This window comes from Miscanthus floridulus, chromosome 6 (genome assembly GCF_019320115.1).
Source record: "Miscanthus floridulus cultivar M001 chromosome 6, ASM1932011v1, whole genome shotgun sequence".
In the NCBI taxonomy this organism is placed as follows: domain Eukaryota; kingdom Viridiplantae; phylum Streptophyta; class Magnoliopsida; order Poales; family Poaceae; genus Miscanthus; species Miscanthus floridulus.
The window spans coordinates 102,199,562-102,225,351 of NC_089585.1; the positions used below are offsets into that span (position 1 = coordinate 102,199,562).

At 46.7% G+C, this 25,790-nt stretch overlaps 1 pseudogene; it reads left to right on the plus strand.

Moving 5' to 3' along the window:
• The first annotated feature begins 7,721 nt into the window (after positions 1 to 7,721).
• LOC136456438 (phosphatidylinositol/phosphatidylcholine transfer protein SFH6-like) lies at positions 7,722 to 12,405 on the plus strand (annotated as a pseudogene).
• The last annotated feature ends 13,385 nt before the right edge of the window (positions 12,406 to 25,790 follow it).

Below are 25,790 nucleotides of genomic sequence, written 5' to 3' on the forward strand. Positions count from 1 at the left end.
AAAACTCTGATCACGCTAGTAAGCAAAGGTGTCGTAGCCGCTGGGGCATAGGTTTCTCACAGCCCGACCAGTTTTACTCAGAGTTTGTTTCCACACACCTTGCCTCTAGGTTTTAGTGTGAGAAAGAGTCATGCATAGAGAATGTCTACCAAATAGGCACTCTTGCTGGCTCTCGAGTGAGGTCTGACCCCTTGTCGTTGCTGGGGTCAGGGGCTCGATAGTGAAATTAATAAGAGAAAACTTGCGTAAATTAAGGGTGACCCATCTCTCGGCAGCGGCCCAAACCGTCTAATCGACTTGGGTGACCCGTCGGCATAGGACTTACCTCAATGGCACGAGTGATGGGTTCGAGAAGCTCTTACCGGATATGTTCGAGTGGAATCCGGGTCCGTCATTCATGACGGAGTCTGCATAACCCACGTGGGGCATCCTACCACTCCTTACCCATCTCTTGGCAGCGGCCAAGCCATCTGATTGACTTGTGTGACCCACTGGCATAGGACTTACTTACGAAGATAGTGGATGAAATCACCCCCTAAGAAATTAGTTAGGCAGATACGTCAGGCGATGAACTTGTATTAAGTGGACAAGCTCTTAAATTTCGTTATGGCCTAATAGACTTTTAGCCCTTCTCCCCTTTTTGTATAAAAAGGTTAGTCCGTTTTGACCCTTTCCATCGTTAAGGCCGTAAAACTTGGGGTGTGAGTGAACAAATTATGATCACGCTGGTGAGCAAAGGCGCCATAGCCGCTGGGGCATAGGTTTCTCGTAGCACGACCAGTTTTACTCTGTGTTCGTTTCTGTAACCCTAGCTTCTAGGTCTCAACATGTGAGAGGGTCGGGCACAGAGAATGTTTGCCAGGTGGATATACTCTTAGATGTGTACCGACTCTTTCCTTAGTTAAGGCTAAAAAGCTTAGGGTGTAGGTGAACAAACTCTGATCATGCTGGTGAGCAAAGGCGCCATAACCGTTGGGGCGTGGTTTCTCGCAGCCCGACCAGTTTTACTCAGCGTTCGTTTCTACGACCATCGCTTCTGGGTCTTAACATGAGAAAGGGTTGGGCATAGAGACTATCTACCAGATAGATATGCTCTTATTATCCCTTGAGTGAGGCCTAACCCCCTGCCATTGATGGGGTTGGGTGTCACTAAAGCTCGGAGAGCGGATAGCGAAACTGATAAGAGAAAGTGTGCGTATATTAAGGGTAAAAGCGATGTAGCTGCTCGATGTTCCAGGCATTGACAAAGACTATGCCGTTGATGGTCTTGAGCTTGTAGGCGCCTGGTCAAAGCACCTCAGTAATGACGTACGGCCCCTCCCATGGTGGAGAGAGCTTGTGGCGGTTCTTGTTGTTCTGGATGAGATAGAGCACTAGGTCATTGATGTTGAAGGCCTGACCCCACACTCGACGGCTGTGGTACTGGTGCAACACTTGCTGGTATTTGCCCGAGCCAAGGAGGGCGGCATCACACGCTTCATCTAGCTAGTCCATGGCATCATTGAGGGACGCCTCGGCTCCCTGTTTGTCGTATGCCTTGACCCTTGGTGCTCCATAGTTGAGGTTGGTCGGGAGGATAGCCTCAGAACCATAGACCATGAAGAATGGTGTGTAGCCGATGGCCCGGTTGGGGGTCGTCCTCTGGCTCTAGAGCATCGTGGGAAGCTCCGCGACCCATCATGCGCCCAACTTGTTCAACCGGTTGAAGATCCTAGGCTTGAGGCCTTGTAGGACATGCCGTTTGTGCGCTCGACCTGCCCATTCATGTGGGGTGTGCCACAACGGCCCAATCGATGTGGTGTGGTATTCATCGCAGAATTGGAGGAAATTCTTTCTGGTGAACTGTGTGCCATTGTCCGTGATGATGGAGTTTGGGACCCCAAAGCGATGGATGATGTCAAGCAAGAACAGCATGGCTCCTCCACCGCCTCCCTCACCCGACGTAGAATCTCCTCATCGGAGAGGGAAACGGCAGACATCTGGATGCCCTCGATCGGATCATCTGGTGTCATGTCAAACAGGCGCCACTGCCGAGCCATCAGCGGCAGCACCCTCCGATGGTGGAAGGCCGCCACAACCACAGCCACTGTAAGGTCGTGGCTGCGTAGCCTCTCCAGTCCCTCTAGGAGCGGCTGCAGCTTGGGCTGATCCACCACCGGGACGCCGTACCTCCACTTCTCCGGCAAGCTCTCAATGACCCACCCGGTATAGGGGGGAAGCCCGCTGTCATCGTTGCAGAGGTAGAACTAGCTGTTGTACCAGCGACGGTTGGACGACACGAGCTGGGTCGGGATGTAGAGGTGCTGTCGGTCTTGGCGCACTTGGAGAGTGCAGCCGCCAACCCTCATCGCCTTCCACGTGCTCGTTGTGCCCATCGGCTTGGTGGTGAGCCCCGCCCGGAAGAGGTGGAGCCATAGCTCCCAGTGGGGGGCAATGCCCAGGTACCCCTCACAGACGGCGACGAAGATGGCCGCCTGCGCGATGGAGTTGGGGTTGAAGTTGTGAAGCTCCACGCCATAGTAGTGTAGGAGCGCCCACATAAACCGGTCTGCCGGCAGGCCGAGACCACGCTTATGGAAGCACACGAAGCTCACGATGTAGCCATCACGTGGCCTCAGCTCCTGCTCGCCCCCCGGAGCAATCCACTCTGGCCTGGTGGGGTCGGTAATCGGGCAGAGGAGGCCATCATCGATGAGCGACTGCAGCGTCTCCACGGACACGTCGGACGGACCCCAAGGATCCACCTGAATGACAATAGCGCCGCCAGCCATGAGTGCGGTGGAGAATGCGGCTATGGCGGTAAGGCTCGCTCTCTCCCTCTCTTCCTCCTCCTTCTCCCTTCTTCTCCCCGGCGCTCTCTGTTCTTAGCGATGGCTCGAGGTTAGAAAAGGCGAATGTAGGCAAGGTAAGGAGGAGAGGGGCGAGGCTCGTCATGTATTTATGTAGGAAGGGGGCGAAATGGACGGGCAACGAAACCAGGAAAGTTTCCCTCAGATCTGGCGTAGTTAATCTAGATCTGATTAAACCGCCCACGCGTCCACCTTTTCCTCATTAATCGCGCGCACGGTAACATCCTATCCGCAGACATCGCGTCACATCCAACAGCAGCGACAGCAGGCGCCGTTTTGCCTCCCCGCGAAACCGCCCCAAAAGGCACGCCCGCCGTTGTCAGCCGATGGGAGAGGAATATCCTCCACCCGATTCTTTTTAGACGAAGGAACTGGGCACCGAGCCTGTTACGGTCTAGGGGTTAGAAGGCTAGGCCCCCGAGGGTCTCGACAGCCACCCCAGGACAACAGAGTCAGGGATGACTATGGGCGAGCCCATACATGACCGAGGCCCAAGCAAGCGATCACTTGGGACGCCCTAAGTCGTGTCCGAGACCGGTAGGGAGGTCTCTGAATGGGATCCCACCGTAGGGAGGCACCGAGCCCCCGGGGCCAATCGAACGGCCCTGGGACCCACTAGAGAAGCCCTCTGGTACTTTGGAGTGCGTCTCTGGACCGCTAGCCGACCCCTATCGAATGGGGCATGGGCCTCCACTCGGACTTACCCGATAACAGCTCACCGGAAGTGTCACCGCTTGCGCTCACCGAGGGTAGCCTGGCATATTCCACCCCTCCTTCCAAATGAAAAGGATGCGTGAGGGTCGCACAAAAAGCCAGGAGAACTCCTGATCGCCCTCTCGCTCCGTGCAGAGGCTCAGGGGCTCTTCCTACAACCAAGCCGAGACCCAGCGACCCAGGCTCGCACTCGAGGGCTCGGCAAACAACCCCTCCTTCCGAACGAAAAGGATGCGTGAGGGTCGCACAAAAAGCCAGGGGAACTCCTGATCGCCCTCTCGCTCCGTGCAGAGGCTCAGGGGCTCTTCCTGCAACCAGGTCGAGACCCAGCGACCCAGGCTCGCACTCGAGGGCTCGGCAAACAACCCCTCCTTCTGAATGAAAAGGATGCGCGAGGGTTGCACAAAAAGCCAGGGGAACTCCTGATCGCCCTTTCGCTCTGTGTAGAGGCTCGGGGGCTCTTCCTGCAACCAAGCCGAGACCCAGCGACTCAGGCTCGCACTCGAGGGCTTGGCAAACAACCCCTCCTTCCGAACGAAAAGGATGCGCGAGGGTCGCACAAGAAGCCAGGGGAACTCCTGATCGCCCTCTCGCTCCATGCAGAGGCTCGGGGGCTCTTCCTACAACTAGGTCGAAGACAAGCAACCCGAACTCGCGGGGCAAAACGCGATAAAAGGAACCGAGCCTGTTACGGTCTAGGGGTTCAAAGGCTGGACCCCCGAGGGTTTCGACAGCCGCCCCAGGACAAACAGAGTCAAGGATGACTATGGGTGAGCTCGTACATGGCCGAGGCCCAAGCAAGCAAATGCTTGGGATGCCCTAAGTCATGTCCGAGACCGGAAGGGAAGTCTCTGAATGGGATCCCACCGTAGAGAGGCACCGAGCCCCTGGGGCCAATCGAACAGCCCTGGGACCCACTAGAGAAGCCCTCTGGTACTTTTGGAGTGCGTCTCTGGACCACTAGCCGACCCCTATCGAATAGGGCATGGGCCTCCACTCGGACTTACCTGATAACAGCTCACCAGAGGTGTCACCCCTCGCGCCCACCGAGGGTAGCCTGGCATACTCCACCTCTCCTTCCGAACGAAAAGGATGCGCGAGGGCCGCACAAAAAAGATAGGGAAACCACTGATCGCCCTCCTGCTCGGAGCAGAGGCTCGAGGGCTCTTCCTGCAACCAAGCCGAGACCCAGTGACCTAGGCTCGCACTCGAGGGCTCGGCAAACAACCCCTCCTTCTGAACGAAAAGGATGCGCGAGGGTCACACAAAAAGCCAGGGGAACTCCTGATCGCCCTCTCGCTTCGTGCAGAGGCTCAGGGGCTCTTCCTGCAACCAAGCCAAGACCCAGCGACCCAGGCTCGCACTCGTGGGCTCGGCAAATGCGATAAAACCCCTCGCTCAATATGAGAAAAGCCCCTAGAGGAATAAATCCACTCCTCTAGGGCCTCAGGGGCTACACCCGGCGGGTGCGCTCGCGTGCACCCACCGAAGCCTCGAGTACAAAACACCATCCCGCCAGGAGCTACCGTGAGCCGAGTCTCGTCAAAACCTCAGGGAGAGCGCCCACACTCTCCCTGAGGCTCGGGGGCTACTGTCGGGTACCGTAAAAGGGGGTCCCCTAAGCAAGAACCGAAAAAATCGCTTAGACCCTGTAAAAATCGAAGCCAAGAGACAACTACTGGCTAACCCCCACCTTGTCCGAGGCTCGGCTGGACCGTCCGGCCCACCTCAAACCGATTCTCCGTCTCGCTCGAGGCTCCGCACATAAGGCCTCGGGCGAAGTACCGATTCTCCATCTCACTTGAGGCTGGCTCAGCAACAACCCCGTCGCCTCCACCTTGACCAATTTCCCTGACATAACGTCACGTCCAACTAGCGCGCCCAACCACTCCCACGACGTCAGCCGAATGACGGCTCGATATAGCGGAGTGACCGACGAGACGTGAGTCACATCGACACCATGCCGTCCGGGACAGGACGGGGCAGGGGTTACCGGCCGCTGTGCTCGGCACTGTGCCCACGACTAACACTCGTACTGTACTGTGCTACCAAACCCCTGCTCCGAGGACAGCGCGGTGTGGGGAGTCAAGTCCGGGTACCTATAGCCTCGGAATCAGTGTATAGGACCAACTGCTCCCTTCGAGCCTCGGTCATCCGATTCGAGGTCTCGGCAGCCTCGGGATTCGCACCCGTCAAGCCCCCCACGTTGGTTCGGCCTCTGCACCAACTAGGCCTCGGCTCTCTACGTTGTCAACATACATCGACCGACACGTTGTCCACCACGTGTGCCATGCCCTGCGTCAAGCTATCACTGGAGCTCCCACGTCGCACAGGATCGGGCGTGACTGGCGCGTCGCTCCAGTGCATCAAGGACAAGACCGCTCCATCGACCATGCCGCCACAGTGACAAGCTACAGGGCTCGGACACACCATCTCCGCTCACAAAACGCCGCATGACGAACACATGTATCGCCCCTGTCCCCCCTTCAACTATAAAAGGGAGTGACCGGGGTCGTTTCCAGAGGGGGGAGGACAGACTCACGAATGCGCACACGCTCAGACGGTCACAGACAGAAGGTAGACTCAGACGCTCACGAACAACGCAACGCTCTGTAACACATACTCCTCCTCACTACAAGAGATCAACATCTCAAGCAACCCACGCCACTACGCAGAGACCTGGGATTAGCTCCCTCTCTCGCCCTGCTTGTAACCCCCTACTACGAGCACCTCAGTGCAAGGAATACAAGATCGCTCTTTCAAACTGGACGTAGGGCACCTATTGCCTGAACCAGTATAAACCTTGTGTTTCTTTGCATCACCATCCAGAATTAGGGGCACGCAGTATATTTTCACTAGTTGGTTGAGGACCCCCCGGGTCCGAAACACCGACAATACTCTTGCAACATATGTGTAAAATATATAAAAACATCTAGATCAAAACGCTTGCAACATACGTCTGAAACAGATGAAACATTTTGAACAAATACTTGAAACATTCATCTGAAACACTTGCAACGTATGCAACATGTGCAACATCTCGATCTACTTTTGCAACATCCGTTTGAAACACTTGCAACATACTTCTGAAACACTTCAAATATATGCTTGCAACATGCACTTTCAGCGTAACGCAACATCTCCTTGATGCTTCGGAGAATGAAGGCTCGTCGACGTGTGGAGTTCATCGGAGGTAGCTGCCCGACGACGCTTGTAGGCGGTTGCGCGACGCGGCAAGGTGGCAGCGCCCGCATGACTGGGAGAGGGAGCCACTCGTGCTCACCTTGTCGCGCTGGTACGCCCATGAATAGGGCCGTCGGCACCATTGCGCCGCCATGTTGAGGGCCGCTTAGGGCTCCGCATTGTGGCCCGCTCGTGCTGAGACCTCGCCGAGGCCGCTGCGCTGCCGCGTCAAGAAACTCGCCCGCACCGCGGCGAGAGAGATGGAGGACTAGCTAGCGTTGGAGGCACACGAGGCAAGCTGGCAGGGAGGCACGAGTGAGGAGCGGTGGCTTATATTTTCCAATGCACGCATGCAGCTAGAGAAAGGAGATGTGGCTGATATTCTAAGACACGCATGCGGACGGTACAGGTACAGGTACAGGCGCGGGCGGGTCAGGGTCAATCCGGTCGGACGTCCTCGGCTATTGTTATCAAAAATCAAATTCTAGTCCAACCATCTATCGAAGATTTTCACTATGCAAAAGCAACAATAATTATTATGAGAATAAAGTTCGAATACTCCTTATTTTCTTAACCAGAATCTAGATTTATATTCGCTATCTAAAATTTATGTTCTATGAGAATTAAGATCAAATTGGACTCTAATTTTGACTTTTGGAATAGATGGTGGACAGATCCATTAAAACCGTTTAAACCGTCAAAGGCTCCGAATCCGGATTACACGTTCGTTTCACAGATCACAACACTTCACAAGGAAAAACAGAGGTCTACGTGCACGCCCTCGAGTGAGCCCAAACCGCTCTACGCTACCCTTCACGATTTGCGCGAATCTGTTGGTGGTGCGCCAGAGCCCTCATCATCAGACACGTGGCATGTTCACGTGCCGGTAACGGCCACCTCCTCGCACTTCGGAGCCCGTGGACCTGGTCCAGCCGGGAAGCGTGTAACCCCTCCGCCTCTCCCCTCTCTCCACCGATGAAGGGAAAGCAGAAGCTTCTTTTCCCCTCCCTCCCAGAGAGGCATCAAAATTCTCCGCTAGGAAAAGTCTTCAAAATTCTTCGCTTAGGAAAAAAAAAACTAGATTCGGAGCAATCCATCATTTGTTTACTCCTCGATCGAGAGCCCCATTCGTTAGGGGTTAGGGTCGTAGCGGAATCACACCCGGGTTGGGGCTTGCGGAGAAGGGAATGTCGGCAACCATCGACCGTCTCGCGACGCCGAGTGAGTGCCAAAATGCGTTTGCTTCAACTACATGTTCTTGAATCTTGATAATTCCCTTACGCCTTGTGTTTTCTTGTTTCTTCGATGTTGGGGTTGGAGAGTGGGGGGCGTCTCGCTACTTTGGTTCATCAGTTCAGTTGTAACTCCGCTTTTAGTGGGTATAAAGATTTCGTTCTGTTGGGTTAATATTGACAGTTAACTGCTGAGAACCTGATAATTGATTGACGAACTCAAAATAACAAACGTGTCCTTCAAAATTCAGTACTTTGGTTAAAAAAGATGAGAATATTTCTTCTAGATTGATGCCCGCGGGAGGGGGCATTGAGTTTCAACCTTAACAGTCTGGTGACTGGTGCGTATGAATGACTTGTAGTTGTAAGTACCAAATTTTGTTCTTTGTGAAGCATGGCAATTTGCTAATTTGCCTACTGATTGTTATGACTGCTATACTGATTTCTGATTTCGATTTGGTTGAGACACGGAATGCTGAAATAGTTTTGGGTGCAGGTCATGAAGGTCATGCACACAGTGACGAAAAGAGAGAGTGCAATTCCGATGAAGAGAACTCAGAAGGAGAAAGAAAGCCCAAAAAGGGCTCTTTCAAGAAGAGAGCAGCTACTACAGGGTATAAGTTTAGGCATTCCTTAGGGAGAAAGAGTAAAACGAAGAATGATAACCATGTAGCCTCAATAGAAGACATCAGAGATGTTCAAGAGCTGGAGATTGTTGAAAGTTTCCGCCAGTGTTTACTTGATGAGGGCCTGTTGCCAGAACATCACGATGATTATCACACGATGTTGAGGTATTGCTTCATCGCATTTGCTCATCTTAAGTTTCTTGGTTCTTCTCTTCTGTCAGGTTTTTGCCTCCTGCACAATATTTTTTATATGAAAAAAATCTCATGAATAGAAATTCGCCTCCTTATTTGGTTTTACTTTTTTTTTTCTATGCCTTTTACGTGTAGGTTCTTGAAAGCCAGGAAATTTAATATTGACAAAGCAAAGCATATGTGGTCAGAGATGCTTAGATGGAGGAAGGAATTTGGTGCTGACAATATAGAGGTAAAGCTAATTATCTAATATACCATGATGTATGCAGTGTAATTATTTCATTTTGTTTAATTTTAAAAGTCTAATCTGATCCTTTAGGAATTTGACTACACTGAATTGGATGAAGTTGTGAAGTACTATCCGCAGTTTTATCATGGTGTGGACAAAGAGGGAAGGCCTGTTTACATAGAACTAATTGGGAAAGTTGATACCAACAAACTAGTGCAAATCACAACTATTGACCGCTATGTAAAATATCATGTCAAGGAGTTTGAGAGATGTCTCCAGATGAGGTTTCCAGCTTGTTCTATTGCTGCGAAAAGGCACATAGACTCATCTACTACGATATTGGATGTGAAAGGCGTGGTATGTGATTTTTATTTACAACATTTCCCTCAACAAACTTTATTTTAGGGGGTTAGAGTAGCAATGAACTTTTTTTTTGTAAGTCAAGGGCCTAAAGAACTTCTCGAAAGATGCAAGAGAGCTAATTATGCGGTTGCAGAAGATCAACAATGACAACTATCCAGAAGTATGTTATTCCGAACTTCAGTACTAGTTTTTTTACTATCCCGTCACTTCCCTGCCTCCCTGGTTATCTCTTCTACCTAATGTACATGGTTCCTTTTCAATTATTGCTGCTCATGAATTCACCATTTTTGTCTGGGCCTATACAGGGAAGTAATTTTCTAATGCATTATGAATGATCTTGCAGACCTTATACCAACTTTACATCATAAATGCTGGCCAAGGCTTCAGGATGTTATGGGGTACAATAAAATCATTTCTTGATCCAGAAACTGCTTCAAAAATTCATGTATGGTTGCTACTGTTTATTGCTACGGTCTTATCTTACTATTCATGTGTAGTCTTTGGTTTATATATACTGATTCTCACCAATGTTTTCCACATCAAGGTCCTCGGAAACAAGTACCAAACTAAATTACTTGAAATAATTGATGGCAGGTTAGGATCTCAAATCCTGTTAACTGGTTTTCTGTTTGGAATTTGGATTCCATCCTAATGTTTTTCAATTCCATGTTTTCAGTGAACTCCCAGAATTTCTTGGTGGCAAGTGCAGGTGTGAAGAGTATGGAGGTTGTCCGAAATCAGATAAAGGCCCTTGGAAGGATCCTGAAATTGTCAAGGTATTTTCCTAGTGCTGTCCTCATCATTCTGACTAGTTGTCCTGTTTTATAATACTGAAATAAAAGGCTTCAATTCCCAGAGGGTTATCAATGGTGAGGCAAACTATGGTCGGCAAGTTCTTGCTGTATCAAGCATAAATCAGAAGGAAGTTGGTTGTACTGAACACTCAACTGTAAGCCTGCTTTACATGGACGTTACTTGGAACATCTTTTTTGAGATTTCCATTATTTACCTTATAAATCTTTCCCCCTTAGGAGCAGGAAAAAGGCAATGATGCCTCTGCCGAATCTATTTCTGAGGTGGAAGATGTTTCTTCTCCAACAGCTTTAGTGGATCCCATAAGCCCTAATTTGACCCATGTGGATGAGGCAAGTATCCTTTTACTCTTTGAGCATCTGCAGAGTCAATGATAAGTATGCTATCCTACAGGTTTTATGACTTCAAATGATTCAGTTGCATATGTAAATGTGCTTTTTGGGTTACTGCTTCTTAATGGTTGAACTCTTTATAATCTTTTTAATTGATCAATGTGATGATCGATAGATGTTTTGCTGTTTACAGTCAAAATTTCCAGGACATGCTTCCTCATCTGATGCCCCTCCCATTACAGGGGATAGCATCCCTGCTGTTGACAAGGTCGTGGATGCATGCTCCAATCCAAGAAACAGCTCGACGCCTTCCAGCTCAGGTCTTTATGTAATCATGTCATTCATAGACTAGACTCCTATTGAGAAGTTCCTGTGATTTGTGACCAACTGCATTGAGACTAACTAGATGCAATACTACACGTGCTGAACAGTTTAAATCTCAAATAGTGGTGCATATTGGGCAATTTCGACTGGTTTTAAGATTATTATTAGGATGAGCTACTAAGTTAGCTTGTGAGTTACATTGACTGATTCTTTATGCATGCTTCATCAGGTTCTTTCTCCTTGAGAAATATACCGGCAACATTGGGAGGACTTAAAACTCGAATTGTCGCGTGGTCAACAGTCTTAGTCCTGAGGTTGTTGGCATTCCTCCTGTTATGTCCTGAGCATAGTGACCAAAAGGCTCTCAAACCAGGCCATCACATGTGACCACTATAGTGCTGACTTCCGTCAAGGATATACGGGAAATGGCACCCTTACATCTGTATTGACACGGCTTGGTGAATTGGAGGAGAAGATACAGACACTTGAAGCAAAGCCACCCCAAGTGCCATTTGAAAAGGAGGAATTGTTACATACTTCCGTTTACCGCGTGGATGTGTTGGAAGCTGAACTAATTTCTATGAAGAAGGTACTCTTGTTTTCTTAAAGAAAAAAAAGTAGCTGTAAGCTGATTACCAGGTTGACCCTAGTTTGGTATCTTAAAATTTAAGTATATGTTGTAGCTTCATTGTGAGGTAATCATATTTTTCTCAGCCATGTTAGTTACATCCAAGAATTTGGCTGTTCACCAAATTTCTTGATAATTTTGTTGTATCAGAACCAGACGTGAAATCCTAGATTGATACATGGAGTTCATGAAACAATTAATAGAAAATGCTACTTTTCCTGTACTGACATTTGTTTCTCTCGTGAGCAGGTCTTGTATGAGACATTGATTCGGCAGGATGAGCTGTTTGCATATATTGACCAACAACAGACAGCCAAATTTTGTGTAAGTAACGTCCGTTCGTATAGTTTGCCTTTTCCTTTCAAGAGCATACCATTTTAATGCTTCCCTCTTCTAGTCAATGGTACCAAGTACGCAATCTCATATTTGTCCATCCATCATTTGCAGCGGCAGAAGTTCTGCTTCTAAGGGCATGTTTGGAGGGGCTCCGGCAGCCCTGGCTCTGAGCACTGTAACAGAGTATTGTGGCGGAGCCGCCGGACCCTTAGAACACTGGCTCCTCCGGCTCCTCCGCTTTGCAGTTGTATTTTGCCGAAGCCTGAGCCGGCCAGCTCCGTGTTACAGTGCAGCACAATGCTGTACAGTGTGCCTGTGCAGGGAGCTGGAGCCGTCGAGAGCGGGTGCCAAACAGCCTCGAAGTACTGGAGTACCTGCCACCTATTTTCTTCTCTTTGGAGATGGCATGCTGCTATTGTGGATGCAGTATACTTGCAAATATCTTGGTATTTTTTTTTCAAATATCTTCGTATTTTGTTGCAGTGTAAAGAATTACAGTTTTTAGAAATAGATAGGATTGACGAGCAGGGTAGCTTCTCTTGAGATCTTGTTTCAGTGAAAAAAGAGAAAAGTTTGATACCTTCTGCGCATTTTCAAGCAGATGCAGGCGTAATGTTTCCCAGTACTTAGTGCAAGGCTCGAGCGGTCTGTAAGACTGTGGTACGTACTGGGTGTGTTTGGTTGGTGTATGGGGTTGGATCATATATTTTGGTTTGGTTGGTGGACAGGGCTGGATCGTATATTTTGGGGATGCAAGTTGAGTGGAACCGTATTTCAGAAGAGGTGTTTGGTGAGGTTGCACGAGCGAATGGAAGAAAAATAAAGATACTGTTTGGTTACCTCGAGAGCAAATACAATCTATCTAGCATGTGAACTGACGTGTGGATCCATCACCCCGTACAAGCACCGCTGACAGTTTTATATGGCTCCACTCATATAGGTTGAGCGCTTGGGGTTGGGATGGACGTGCCATTGTTTTACATGTGATGTGTGAAGAAGCATCCAAACAGAACCATTATCAATAGCCATGGGGTTGGGATGGATCTGTCATTGTTTTACATGTGATGTGTGAAGAAGTACAAGTCTGGGAGTCTACGAGGTACATGCCCTCGTGATTTGTGGAGCTTGCTCGGCACTCGGCACATGGGAAATGTGAGTGGCTAGGATGGCAGGCGCGTTTGGAAGCGCTTACCCAATCGCTACATGAGCCACTTCACAATGTCACCAACCAAACGACCTTCTAGGTAACAACTCTATGCGTGAAGGGCCTGTTTGCTTCTAACCCTGGTGAAGGTGCATGGGCAAGCCAGCTCCCTAGGCCGTCAATTTCCAGCGCCTTGGTTGGATCGACCTACCTAGGCGAGCACCCCTAGGCCACACCGTGAAGCAAACACGCCCTAAGTCTAGCAAAACGGCTGATTGGAGCTTGCTTCACCACGTCACCAACCAAACAACCTCTTAAGTAACAGCTCTATGTGTGAAGTTTCGCAAAACCCAGTTGGTTGGAGCTTGAACTGCAACTTAGGAGCTGAAAAATCAAGCTTCACCTAGCCCCCTCTCGCTCTTGTGGGTCCCGCCATCCTTGGGCATCGGAGGAGTTGAGGAACCATAGTGGCCTCGTCTTCCCTATGCGCTACCCCTGACACCGCTGCTTCGCTAGTAGGTGAGGGGCTGGCGCTAGTGGAGGATGGCCGGTGCCAATGGAGGAGTTCAACGCTATTGGAGGAGGGTCTGTGTGGGGATTAGGGGCGGCGATAGGTGAGAGAGATGCAGGAGGATTGGGGTGGTGTCGGGCGAGAGAGACGCAGGGGAGGTGAGAGAGATCTGTGAGGAGGTGAGAGGAATAAAAGAGTGAGCCCAATGATAAGTGAATTCATGTATGAAGTTGGCCTAATAAGAAGTTATTTTGGCAAACATTCCTCTAACAAGTGAAGCTGGAGCCAAAGATAAAAATGCTCCACCAAAGAAGCTGGAACTAGAGCCATTTTAGGCCTTATTTGGTGCATCTCTCCTCCACCAGGTTCAGGAGTTATTTGAAGATGTTTTGTGCCAAATGGGGTAGCATGAAAGAACTCCACCGGAGGAGCTCATGAAAACACGCTCTCACAAGGGGTGGATTGGAAATGGAGCTGAAATACTAGCTTCTCCTAGCCTGCCACTTGCACTGTGGGACCCCAGCACGTGTCGGAGGTTGAATTTACCCTTGGCAGGGATGAAGGCACGATCACCGGGTTAAACATGGAGATGTAGGACTAGGGTGTGGGCGCGAGCGAGGTCACTTGGACATGTGGCCACCAGGGCGTGAGCGGGGTCACAGGGCCACGTGGCTACCAGGGTGCGTAGCTGCTAGGGAAGAAAATAAGGAAGACCATGAAGGACAAGCGAATAAGAAAAAGAAATAGGAGAGGAGAAAAAAAGAGAGAAGGGCATTACGATCTATTCATTGTTTTTTATTACTTGCTAAGCGCTTTACCAAAGCTTCAGCTCCACCAATAGAGCTGCTTGTGGAGCTGAAACAATTTTTTTTGCTCCACCAGTGAAGTGCAACTGTGCCAAACGAGGCCTAGATCTTGCCGAAGCTCTACCAAATGAGCCTTTATTATATAATTTTCATCTCTAGTTGGCACCACCTGGGAAATACGGCTAGCGAGGCAATTGTCAGGGATAATTTGTTTCGGGTAGACAGTTCTTAGGCCATTGATATTCAGCGCCTAGGGTTGGATCTACTATGTGATTGAATGACAACATGATCATTTAGACTAATGTTGTTTGCAGTATATAATTTGTTTAGTTCAATGGATGCAAGGATGGATTGAACAAGACAACGTGAAGATCAAGTAATCAACACCTCAAGGAATGAAGAGGAGCTCTGTTGAAGACCTTTGAAGACTTGCAAGAAATCCAAGACATCAAGAAGAAGAAACCCAGATGAGAGACGCGAAGGAACAGAGCCAAACCGACTCTACACATTAGCCTGGATTTCTCTTGTGTGATGCCCTTGGCAGAGGCACCGAAGAATAGGGCCAGGGAGGACCCCGACGGTACGATCATTAATACTCACCTGAAAACTCCTGTGGTGTGGGGTTGGCCAGCACCGGAGCTTAGGCTCCATGCCAACATTTGGGGCGAAATTCTTTGCAGAAGGTTTTTGTAGGCTCTATATAAAAGGGGAGCTTTGCAGAAGTTATGCAAAAGGTTTAGAGGGGGCACTAGATTTCTCCGACGGTGCATCGGAGAAAAGTCACAAGAGGAAAGGAGTGCGAACGGTTGACAATCAGCTAGTCACAATGGCTAACTGACATGACAGGCACTGAATTTCTTCGTGACCTCACCGGACCTTCCTAGTGGGTGCTGTATGAAGACAGTACGAGGCTAGCGACTATATCTCAGGTGGAGGCTATATATCCCTCCTGGACATTTGATGGTTGTTGGAGCTAAGGAACACCTCTAATGAGTTGAGGCTCATTTAGTGCTCTAGACACAAAAAAGTTCTTAATGAATTATAGATGATTAGCATAGTGCTTAGGTTAGTTAGATCACCATATTGACACTTTCATCTAGGCTTAGGTTTAGTGTTTAGCGAGGTTTGTATACCTCTGGTCAGTCGGTGCTTGCGCATACCATTATTGTACACTAAGGGCTTGTAATCTTGCAAGATCACACCAACCATGTCTATGGTGTCGGCCGCCTAGCTTGTACAGGAGGGAACGAGACAACAACAGTTTGATATGGAAGATCGATAGTGAAGATGGTGGGGACGTGGTTTAGGAGAGGCCATCTCAGAGACCAACTTACGCATGGAGAAAGCCCGAGGGTTATCCTCGAAGTTACTCGCCTGGGAGCTTGGTCCTTGTGTAGGCAGCCTTGCGTGGGGCTCCAACGAGGACTAGAAGAAAGTTGAGCATAGCCGCATGCAGAGTGGTGAAGTGCGCACGAAGCTGGTGTGTGGCACTGGAGGAGAAAGATGGAGTGGATGGGGAGAGAGAGGCGAGGGAGTTTTTGTTTTTTGCAATTTACATCCATACCAGGCACAACAATGTAGGCATCAAGAGGCGACATGGCGGGCTTTGGACCTTTACTCAAGCGTGACACTGGATTAAGGATCTAAATACTCGCTTTTTTAGTTGGATAGATGACACACATATATATAAGAATCCATAAAAAGTTTAAAACTCCACCATGCATTTACTCTAGCTTTATGGCATAAGGAACCATTTGAAGTAGCACCAAGATGAAGTCAAATTACATACTCCCTCAGTCCCAAATTATCTGTCGCTTTTGGTTTTCGTGCCGCAAGTTTGACTTGATTTGTAAAAAATACGTGCAACATTTGTATCTTTAAATAAATTTATTAAAAAACTAGATTCAAAGATCTTTCCAATGATACAAATTATGTACTATAAATATTAATATTTTTTAATATATATTTTGTTAAAGTTATTTCTCAGAAAAGGAAAACGACAGATATTTTGGGACGTATGGAGTATTTATAAGCTCACTATGATAAAGCCAACCTCGGTCAAAATGTTATACTGCCTATAGTAGTACGTAGGTTTGAAAGTTTTGGTAATCGGAAGGTGCTCACATTAGCCTGGAAAACCATTCAATTGGTGTTGGCATTAATGAGACTCTTTGGTTTTGAAAAATTGGATCATTTGCATAGCAAGTTAGTCTTTTGCTACTCTTTTCAGTCTATGCGTTACTAGGAAATTAAGCAAGTTAAGAACCAAACTAATTAATTAGTAGTAGAGACAAGTTATGTTAGTCTTTTGCCATACTTCTTATTTTATCAAATACCTATTTCAGAGCGAAGGAATATATGACTTTACTTTTTACTCTAATCCTTGTCCCACAAACTTCAGGTTTGCTAATTGACTTATGACCACCCACCCTAATGGTTCCATCTCCTAGAGGCAACAGGTCGGACATTCTTTCTTGTTAACTTTGGAAACTAGTCGTTTGTTGTCATATAAGTATACAAGTTATGTTTTGTTGCTTCAAAATCTAGCCTGCCATCAAATGTGAGAGTTATCCCTCTAGAGTGAGCGTCGGTGGTTGTTTCAGTGAAGCGCGAGAGTACCAGATCCTCAGATTTCTCCGGTTTCCATCTCAAAAGTGTGGCGGGACACGCACACGCTGCTGCGAATTTCGCCTTATGTGTTGTAATGTTTAGCACGTCTTACTTTTTTTTCTCCTTCCTTCTGTTCATCTAGCCTTATCGATGCGCATTGACCTGTTACAGTAGACTGCTAGTACTGTACAAGTTTGTAAGCATTCTCTGGATCTTGTTTCCACTTACGCAAGTTATATTCCAACCGGACCCTGGCTCCCGTGGTACAGAAGCCAGTGGTATTGGTTCTGTACGAGGAAAAAGTGGACAAATAAAGCGTTTTGCATTTTACGCAAGCAAAGCAAAGCATCGTTTTGCTTCCGTATTGATGGAGACGTCTGGTACTGCGAACCATGAAAAATGAGCTCGTACCACTAGTTCGCTTGGTTGAAAGAAGCAACTTAGTTTTAATGGGCGGTTGGGAGTTTGTTTCAACTTGTGTGTGGTTACGGACACGAATAGAGTGCATTTGTATCCGGGCGTGGCTTCGGATCCTACCTGTCTGTTGCGCCCACCCTGCATGCCTAATGAGTTTGATCGCATGCTGCACCTGTCGCCGCCTGTCTCGCTTGTGCCGCATGCTGCTGCAACTGTGCGCCCGCCCGTCCACCCCCATATGGTCCTACACGTACGCACGCAAGCCCATGCATGCTGCTGTGGGTTTCGCTTCGTTCCGTACTGCGCGCCCGTGCATGCAGATGGGGATCACCCACTCCCGTGCCCCCGCATGCTGTTGTGCCCCTTTCTTCGCTTTTGTGCTACGTGCCCGTGGACGTGCACGTAGGTGGGGACCAAATCTACATTTACAACATCAGAACTACTTTCACAACATAAAGATAAAATGCATGCAACATTCAGATGAAACATATGAAACACAAATATGAAACGACGCATGAAACATACCGCGCCTACTAATGAAAACACTTGCAACCTGAAGCACTTGCTGTAACATATGTCTAAAAGAGGTGAAACATTTAAAACATACGGTTGTAACATATGTGTATAGCCACTGCAACATATTAAATATCCAGATAAAACACTTGCAACATACGTTTGAAATAGATGAAACATACACTTGCAACATACGTGTATAGTCATTGCAACATACAAAACATACAGATAAATATTTTACAACATACGTCTAAAATAAATGAAATATTTGAAACATACGCTTGCAACATACGTGTATAGCCAATACAACATATGCAATATCCAGATGAAACACATGCAACACCAGATAAAACATATATCTGGAACGTATGAAAACATATGGAGCTCGATGCCATGGAGTGACGGAAAAATTTGGACCAATACTCAGCTGCCAACGGTCAACCGTCACGGAAGCAACAAACGACGCATGCAGATGTGAGCCCGCACTCCTCTCACAAACAGGCAAGCGCCCTGGTCAGCCTTGCAACTGGCTAATCCAGTCGCAAGCAGCGTGCTGACAGCATGCGGCAGGGGCAGCTTGGCCTGGGCACAGACAACAGAGAGAGAAGAGCGGACGACAAGCAGTATTAGGCCTAGGTGCTAGGCAGCATGGGCAGGCGCGATAGGGAGGCCTACGGCCCTGGACGCGTGTGGCTAGGGGCCTTGCCGAGCGTGCGCAGCAGGGAGCCTCTCTTCGTGATCACACACATGCATGGTTCCCCACGTGTCGTATGCACCTTGAACTGCACCCCGAAGGAGTGGCCGCACATGCTTTCATGCGCTGCCTCGCAGAAAGGATGAGTGCGGGCCCACCTAACTGTAACTGCATGCCCCTCTGTATTTTCTTGGGCGTCACGCGTGCGGGGTTGGTCCGTCTGTTCGTCCGGACGCCCTCAATCAAGCATTACTGTTTGTATCATGTGGAGACGTGACTACGTGAGGCTGCACGTCTTAATCACTTTAGATATTACACCCTTCATTTCAAATTATAAGATATTTGGCTTTTCTGAATACATTTCTTTTGCTATGTATTTTGACATACACTGTATCTAAGTGCGTAGCAAAAGCTACGGACCTGTAAAAGACAAAACGTCTTATAATTTAGAATGGAATAATAATAATAATAATAATAATAATAATAATAATAATAATAATAATAATAATAATAATAATAATAATAATAATAATAATAATAATAATAATAATAATAATAATAATAATAATAATAATAATAATAATAATAATAATAATAATAATAATAATAATAATAATAATAATAATAATAATAATAATAATAATAATAATAATAATAATAATAATAATAATAATAATAATAATAATTCTCCGACACGTAATAAAACGGAGGCCTCCGAAAGCCTCTGCACGTGAGAGGAGACGTGGCACTGGATGAGCATGCGCGTTTTCCGTATATGACCAGAGGGCCTATAGGCGCTCATGCTTTGAGTATAATATATTTTAACAATATTAGACCAATACTACAACTTCCTAAAATACTTTGACTTTAAAAATGGGATGCAACAATTTTTCTAATTTTTAGAACCACTATAGTTCATTGATGATCCGTGCAACACAAGCTTAGGGATGGCAATACAAGCTTAGGAATGGCAACACAAGCTCTAATATCTTGAATCCTATAGATTGAAAGAAAACTATGAGTCAAATGTATAGATGGAGCATAGTAAAAGCACAAGTATTTGATGAGAGAGTGTGAAACTATGGAAACTTTTCATGAGGTTGAACCTTGTTAGAATTCCCCCCAAAATTTCTATAAAACTAGTTATTTCATATAAGTTTTATAGAATTTATAGGAATCCAATTCTTTGATCCAAATGGCTTCCTAGCAAATTTTCTTATAGGATTATAATCCTGTAGAACTCCTTTATTTTTTTTCTTTGCTCCAAAGAGGGCTTTATCTTTTTTTTTTCTAATGCGTCACGTGAGGATTAACATGAAGCTCCGTTGGAACCTCCAATTAATAATAGTAAGATGATATTGCCAAAACTATAGTTCTTTAGAGCTCTAAAATTTCCACTAGAAACATCTTTTTCCTTATGAACCGTGATTTTACACACTTTTAGCTTATATAAAACCGCAATTGTAATACCAATAATTTTCTAAAACTTCTACATTCAAACGGCCCCGTGGTAGAGACTGATACGATGTTATGAACTCAAACCACGAGGAATCAGAGTTGGGGAACTCTGCACAATTCAACTGCAAGAGCACTGTTGCAACGTAATGATTAAACAAAGGAGTCTTTCTAATTAGCGAGCGGAAACTAGAGATCACTCTGTTGGAGTCGTTTGCTTTCCATGGATAAAAGTTTAATAATAGCCTCTGTCCATACATGATTTTATATTTCTTGTTTCCCTGATTCATCAGCAATGTCGTGGAAATTATATAATAATGCAAACTTTGTGTGGGGAGACGCAAAAACAGTAAGTCTCTTTCATTTTTAAATAACTGCAATAGCAGCGGTGTTTGCCAGACCATATTATTTGTCTTCCAAAGGAGACACGAAGAAAAACTTGGTGCAACTTGTACTGTTCCTCCATGTGTATGATGTAACTATCACATGGACGCAAAGATCGATGGTCCACTACAATTCCAGTTTGACCATGCCATCGATGGAGATCAGAATTTCCTCGTGCATATTCAGACGATATTCTCCCAACCACTAGCTTTGCATGCCAGCCGACGGCGGAAACGATCGTAGCTTCCTGTACCGATATGTTTCTGACCTCAGGATCGAGGGACCATCGTGCGTCGATTGGTGCGGTGTCAGGTCAGTCCAGACAAAGCAGGCGCGCACGGGCCACACGAAACGTCTCGTCGGTCCAGTGGCCATTGGCTGATGATTGATCCGGCAGCCATTAGCTGATTTGACCACCCGATTACCCGAATTGTTGCGTCAGGTACGGTAATGCTGCTCCCACATTTGACGCTTCCAAATCGAGCTCGCCGTGACCCGTTTTGGTTTCTGACTTTCTGTTTTCCGTTTGGGACAGAGGAAAACCAGGAGCGCCAGCAGAAAGTGTACCGAGGCACAAACCACGCATCTTGTGAAACTGTCAACTTGGCAACTTGTGAAAACCAGGAGCTCCGTAAAAGGCTGTCGTTTGTGCTCGTAACAAATTGCTCGTCAACTTGGCGGCGACCATGACACACAAAGGGGGGGGGGGGGGGGGGGGGGGGGGGGGGAATGGAACGAAACTTGCTAGAAACCATCCATTTGTAGTGCACACTCCTGTAGCCACTAACACTACTACTGCTCGTTTCTAAAACACTGAAGTGAAGTGAAGAGACTTGGCAAGGCGGCAAGAATCCAGCTGGATGGAACACCGGAGGTTCAGTATGCTACCGATCTTCAAGACTGGATCATACATGGTTGCCGGCCGGTCCCCTAGCTAGATTCAGATTCCCAATATTGGCACAGGAGTCGATGCATGTCTTATTCACAGATCTCATAGTGTATGTCAATTTGATTTGATGCAGCTTGCATCGTGACGTCCTAAATTCGGTGGTTGTAATGTCGGGTTCTGTTGGTGGTCCAACTGAAGCAAGGCAAAGAATGGAGGCTACATATATTCTGATATGCATCTCAAGTGGCAAAATCGGTAGGATGCAAAGGAACATGTATATAGGTTTCCTGAGGTCATAAATTGGTGAAAAAGTTCAGATTTTTTAAATTGTATATATACTCCGAAGTAAGCCCCTAGTCGGCAAGTGCTAAATATATATATGGAAGACTTACACAAAACCAAAGGAGAAAGTAATAAGCTAGCTCATTACAATTATAGACATGCTGTTATAGAGCATAGAAATTCTAATTAGAAACACAACGATGGATCAAAATTAAATACAGGCGAGAGAGGGATTTATATATATCATGAGTATTTTTCCAGTCTCATGGAGTACAAGGAGGTACCACAAATTATAACTAGCTAGGAAGGTAACATAATTTGGTACTCCCTCCGTTTCAAATTGTAAAACATTTCTTTAGATATATTGTTTTTTCTATATTTCTAGACATAGGGTATATCAAGTGCATACCAAAAGCTATACGTATATGCATCACTTTTGATAATTATTTAATTATAATTGAGTGACACCTTCCATGGACTATATAGCATAAATAATCCTCTTGTGATAGTTCCAAATCAGTTGTGAAAAAAAACTACTTTTCTAGATACATTACTTTTAGTATGTATATAGACATAGTGTATATCTAAGAACAGAATAAAAGCTATGTATTAAAAAACCAAAATATCTTATAATTTGGAAATGGAGGAAACACCGTACAACAATTGGCATCAACCTGGCCTTCACTCGCACATGGCTTTCTGACAGGCTTTATTTTGTGTAGAGAGTTCTATAGACCGTTTGGGAGGGAGAATAATTGCACTAATTAAATCATCCATACGAAATTATTGTGTTCAAAATATATAGGCCCAAAAGGAAATATCTATACAGGAGAAATCTCGTTCCATAGGTTTTAGTTTAGTTCTCCCGCTCATCACTTCTTTTCCTACAAACGTACTTGATCAAATTAAACTATTACATAGCTTTCGTTAGCATCAATTCACAAATGACATGGGACTTTATTCTCAGAATCTTCTCCACATAGAGGCACCTTATTCTCCATAAATATGCATTTCGCCATTGCATTACACATCTTACAACTATTATTTTTTTTAAAAAGAGATCCAATCCCCTGTAGCCTCTACAAATATATTATGCGTTTTTTGGGCGACCCACAAAATATATATATATATAATAATACTACACATAAGCATAAAGTCACAATATTCTCTGCAGCTGTGAGCCAACAAATTGTGTGGAAACTAGGGCCTCCAATGACTAATCTGATTCATTGAATAACGGCTAGCTCGAAGGGTCGCTATACCGAGGTCAAAAGGCGAGTTGGAATGGAGCCTGCCTGAATTATATATGCATGATATATATACACTTTTCATGTGGCATGATCGTGAAACACAGGGTACTACGCGTATATAGTGCGCATGCAACTAGCTAGAAGCTTTGCACCTGTTGAACACTTTCGTCTATAAACAACGTCCGCAAATTAATGAAGCCCTACCATGCAGCAGCTAGTAGCACACTATAGGAGAATCCAAAAAGAAGAACAGCTCTAACTTGCACCAACGAAAGCATATGCCCTTTTTCATATACGTCCTACCATTTTAGTATCTGCTACTCCTGCTTCAATTCATTAACACAAGTTAGTAGTACGAATCGTGTAAAACGAATAGAACCTGCAAGCTGCAGCTCTACTAATCTGAACAAATAAAAGTCAGGAGTAGTCGGGCATATTGCTTAGCTTATCACCGTGAATCCGTGATAGTCCCTCTCCGCAATAGTATATATTCTTGTTTGTAACTTGTAAGCAACGAGTTTGGTTTCAGCCAGAAGAAATATGGCTGGCTACAAGATTATTTGGTTTTAGCATCGCTAATTTGTTCTGGCCATAACAGTTGTGATTCTATTTATTTTTAGTTGAGTTGATCACTAGTTTATTCCAGGCAGATCTTCAGTACAATTTTTGAGATTGTTAAATCTGGTCATCTCATGGCAGTCTGATGTTGTAGCTATTATCTTTTACGGTACACAGTGCCTTCTCTCCCTCTTTTTTTCGAATTACACATTATAGATGCAGCGACCGACAAAATCCTAGAAAAATCTAGTAGAACACTCGTATGAGTCGAGAACTTTACTTGGGTGGACATGTTCCACCAAAACGAACCTAAATAGCTAAGCTAAGCTAGCTCGCATGGTGCCTTCTTAACCAGCTGTTTTCAACTATATACAGTACCAGACAGATTGAGAAATTGTTTTGCATAGATACCTTAAATAAAGTATCTAGAGATAGAAAATGTGGAACATATCAGTACCATATCTAGAATAAAAAATGTGTTGTCAAAGAGCATTAGGCATTTGTAGTAACGGATGTTGCCATTGTAAGCCATTTGCCAGGCCAAAAGTCGCATTTGATTTATTCTCCTTGCCTCAAATGCAGTGACTAGCTATATATTCATGTCTGGCCTTTGTCATTACGTGTGCAAATGCCGTTGCATAAACTCCACTAAGAAAAGGTTTTATGCATTTTTGTGTCCACTTTTCCACAAGCACAGATAATATTCATGTTAGTTTATAGAATTTGATGTTATTGATCTGATGTTTGTCCGTAGATTATTACTGTGAGTGATATAAAGGACCTAGTTTTTTTCTGTGTATGCATCGTGTTCACTACTACAAAACTGAGACTGCTAGTTCTAAAAGCACCTCCACTGGACAAAAAAAAAAACCTCAACCTGCTAGGGAGATCTTATTATGCAGACTGAGGAACCCATAAATCTCTACCTCATCCGTGTTAGATAATCTACTGTTACCTTATGTAAACATAGCAAGGGAAGGCGGCGCCGGAAAGGCCCCCCTGCTGTGATATTGTAGCCGCTGTAGGTGCAGGCGCCGCACGGCTCACCTGCAGCACTGTAGGCACATGCAGTGGCCGGCGCAGAGTCAGCCCTGTATGTTATCTAGTCACTGTTGCAGTAGGGCAACTGTACTGGGACTAGATGGATAGAGTTGTATAAATATACTACCACGACAACTCAGTAAGAGAGTTCAGATTTGCCATCTCACAGACAGGGCTTCGGCCAACGCTGATGTCTTGTATTGTGCGTGCATGCTTTGTTCTTCCTTCTTTCTCTAGCTCCAACCATAGCGTGTGGGGACGGACAACGCCTGTTCGTGGTCGGCACGGTTAGTGGGTGCTCGGCAACACTAGCGGGTGCTCGACAAGACTGGTGAGTGGTTCACTCACATGAGCCGGTGATCCTGTGGGCCAACAAGTGGTATCGGAGCCGTACAAGCGCCGTTGCCAGACTAACCGCTAGCGATGATGGGCGGTTCGGAGTTGGGTGACAGCAGTGGCACTGCTGTGGCTACCCAGCCACGACCGGAGGTCGTTGTTCGCACGGTGCGGGAGGTTAGCGGCATCAGTTGGCCGATGCTGACTCGCACCAACTATGGAGAGTGGTCGATGACCATGAAGGTCAAGCTCAGAGCCCGACGGCTCTAGAATGCTGTTGACAAGGGCATCGATAATGAGGAAGATGATATGTCAGCGTTGGAGGCTATCCTCGCTGCTGTACCGGTGGAGTGCAGGGAGCCGTTGGGGGCGAAGAGCTTGGCTAAGGAGGCGTGGGAGGCTATTGCGGCGATGTGCGTCGGTTTCAACCGCGCAAAGAAGGCGACGACCCAGCTTCTGAAGCAGGAGTACGCCAACCTCAAGTTCAAGGATGGTAAAACGGTGGAGGACTTCTCCCTCCGCCTGTAGATGCTCATCAGCAAGCTGAAGAGCCATGGCATCACCATCGACGAAAAGGAAGCAGTCTCCAAGTACCTCCACTCCGTGCCAACAAAGTACATCCAGATCGCTCTCTCCATAGAGACGATGCTGGACTTGTCCACCCTCACCATTGAGGATGTGACAGTCCATCTACGGGCGGTGGATGAGCGCCTAGAGCAGGCGATAGCAACGAAGGACAGTAGGAAACTCCTGCTGACGGAAGAGGAGTGGGCTGCTCGGAGGAACTTCGGGAAGGCAGCCTCCTCTAGCCGCGGTGGCGATGGCAAGCGCTGCGGTAAGGCTTCTTTGGAGAAGAAGCAGGTCGACCCCAACACCTGCCGGCATTGTGGGAAGATGGGTCATTGGGCACGAGAGTGCCCAAATCGCAAGCAGGAGAAGAAGGCTTAGGCTCACCTGACGCAAGCCGATGATGAGGATGAGGCCACTATCCTAATGGCGATGTTCTGTGCACTGCACGACGTCGAGGCCGAGGAGAGGGAAGAGGCGACGACGGTGGAAGGACCTGGGAAGGCCCTGAA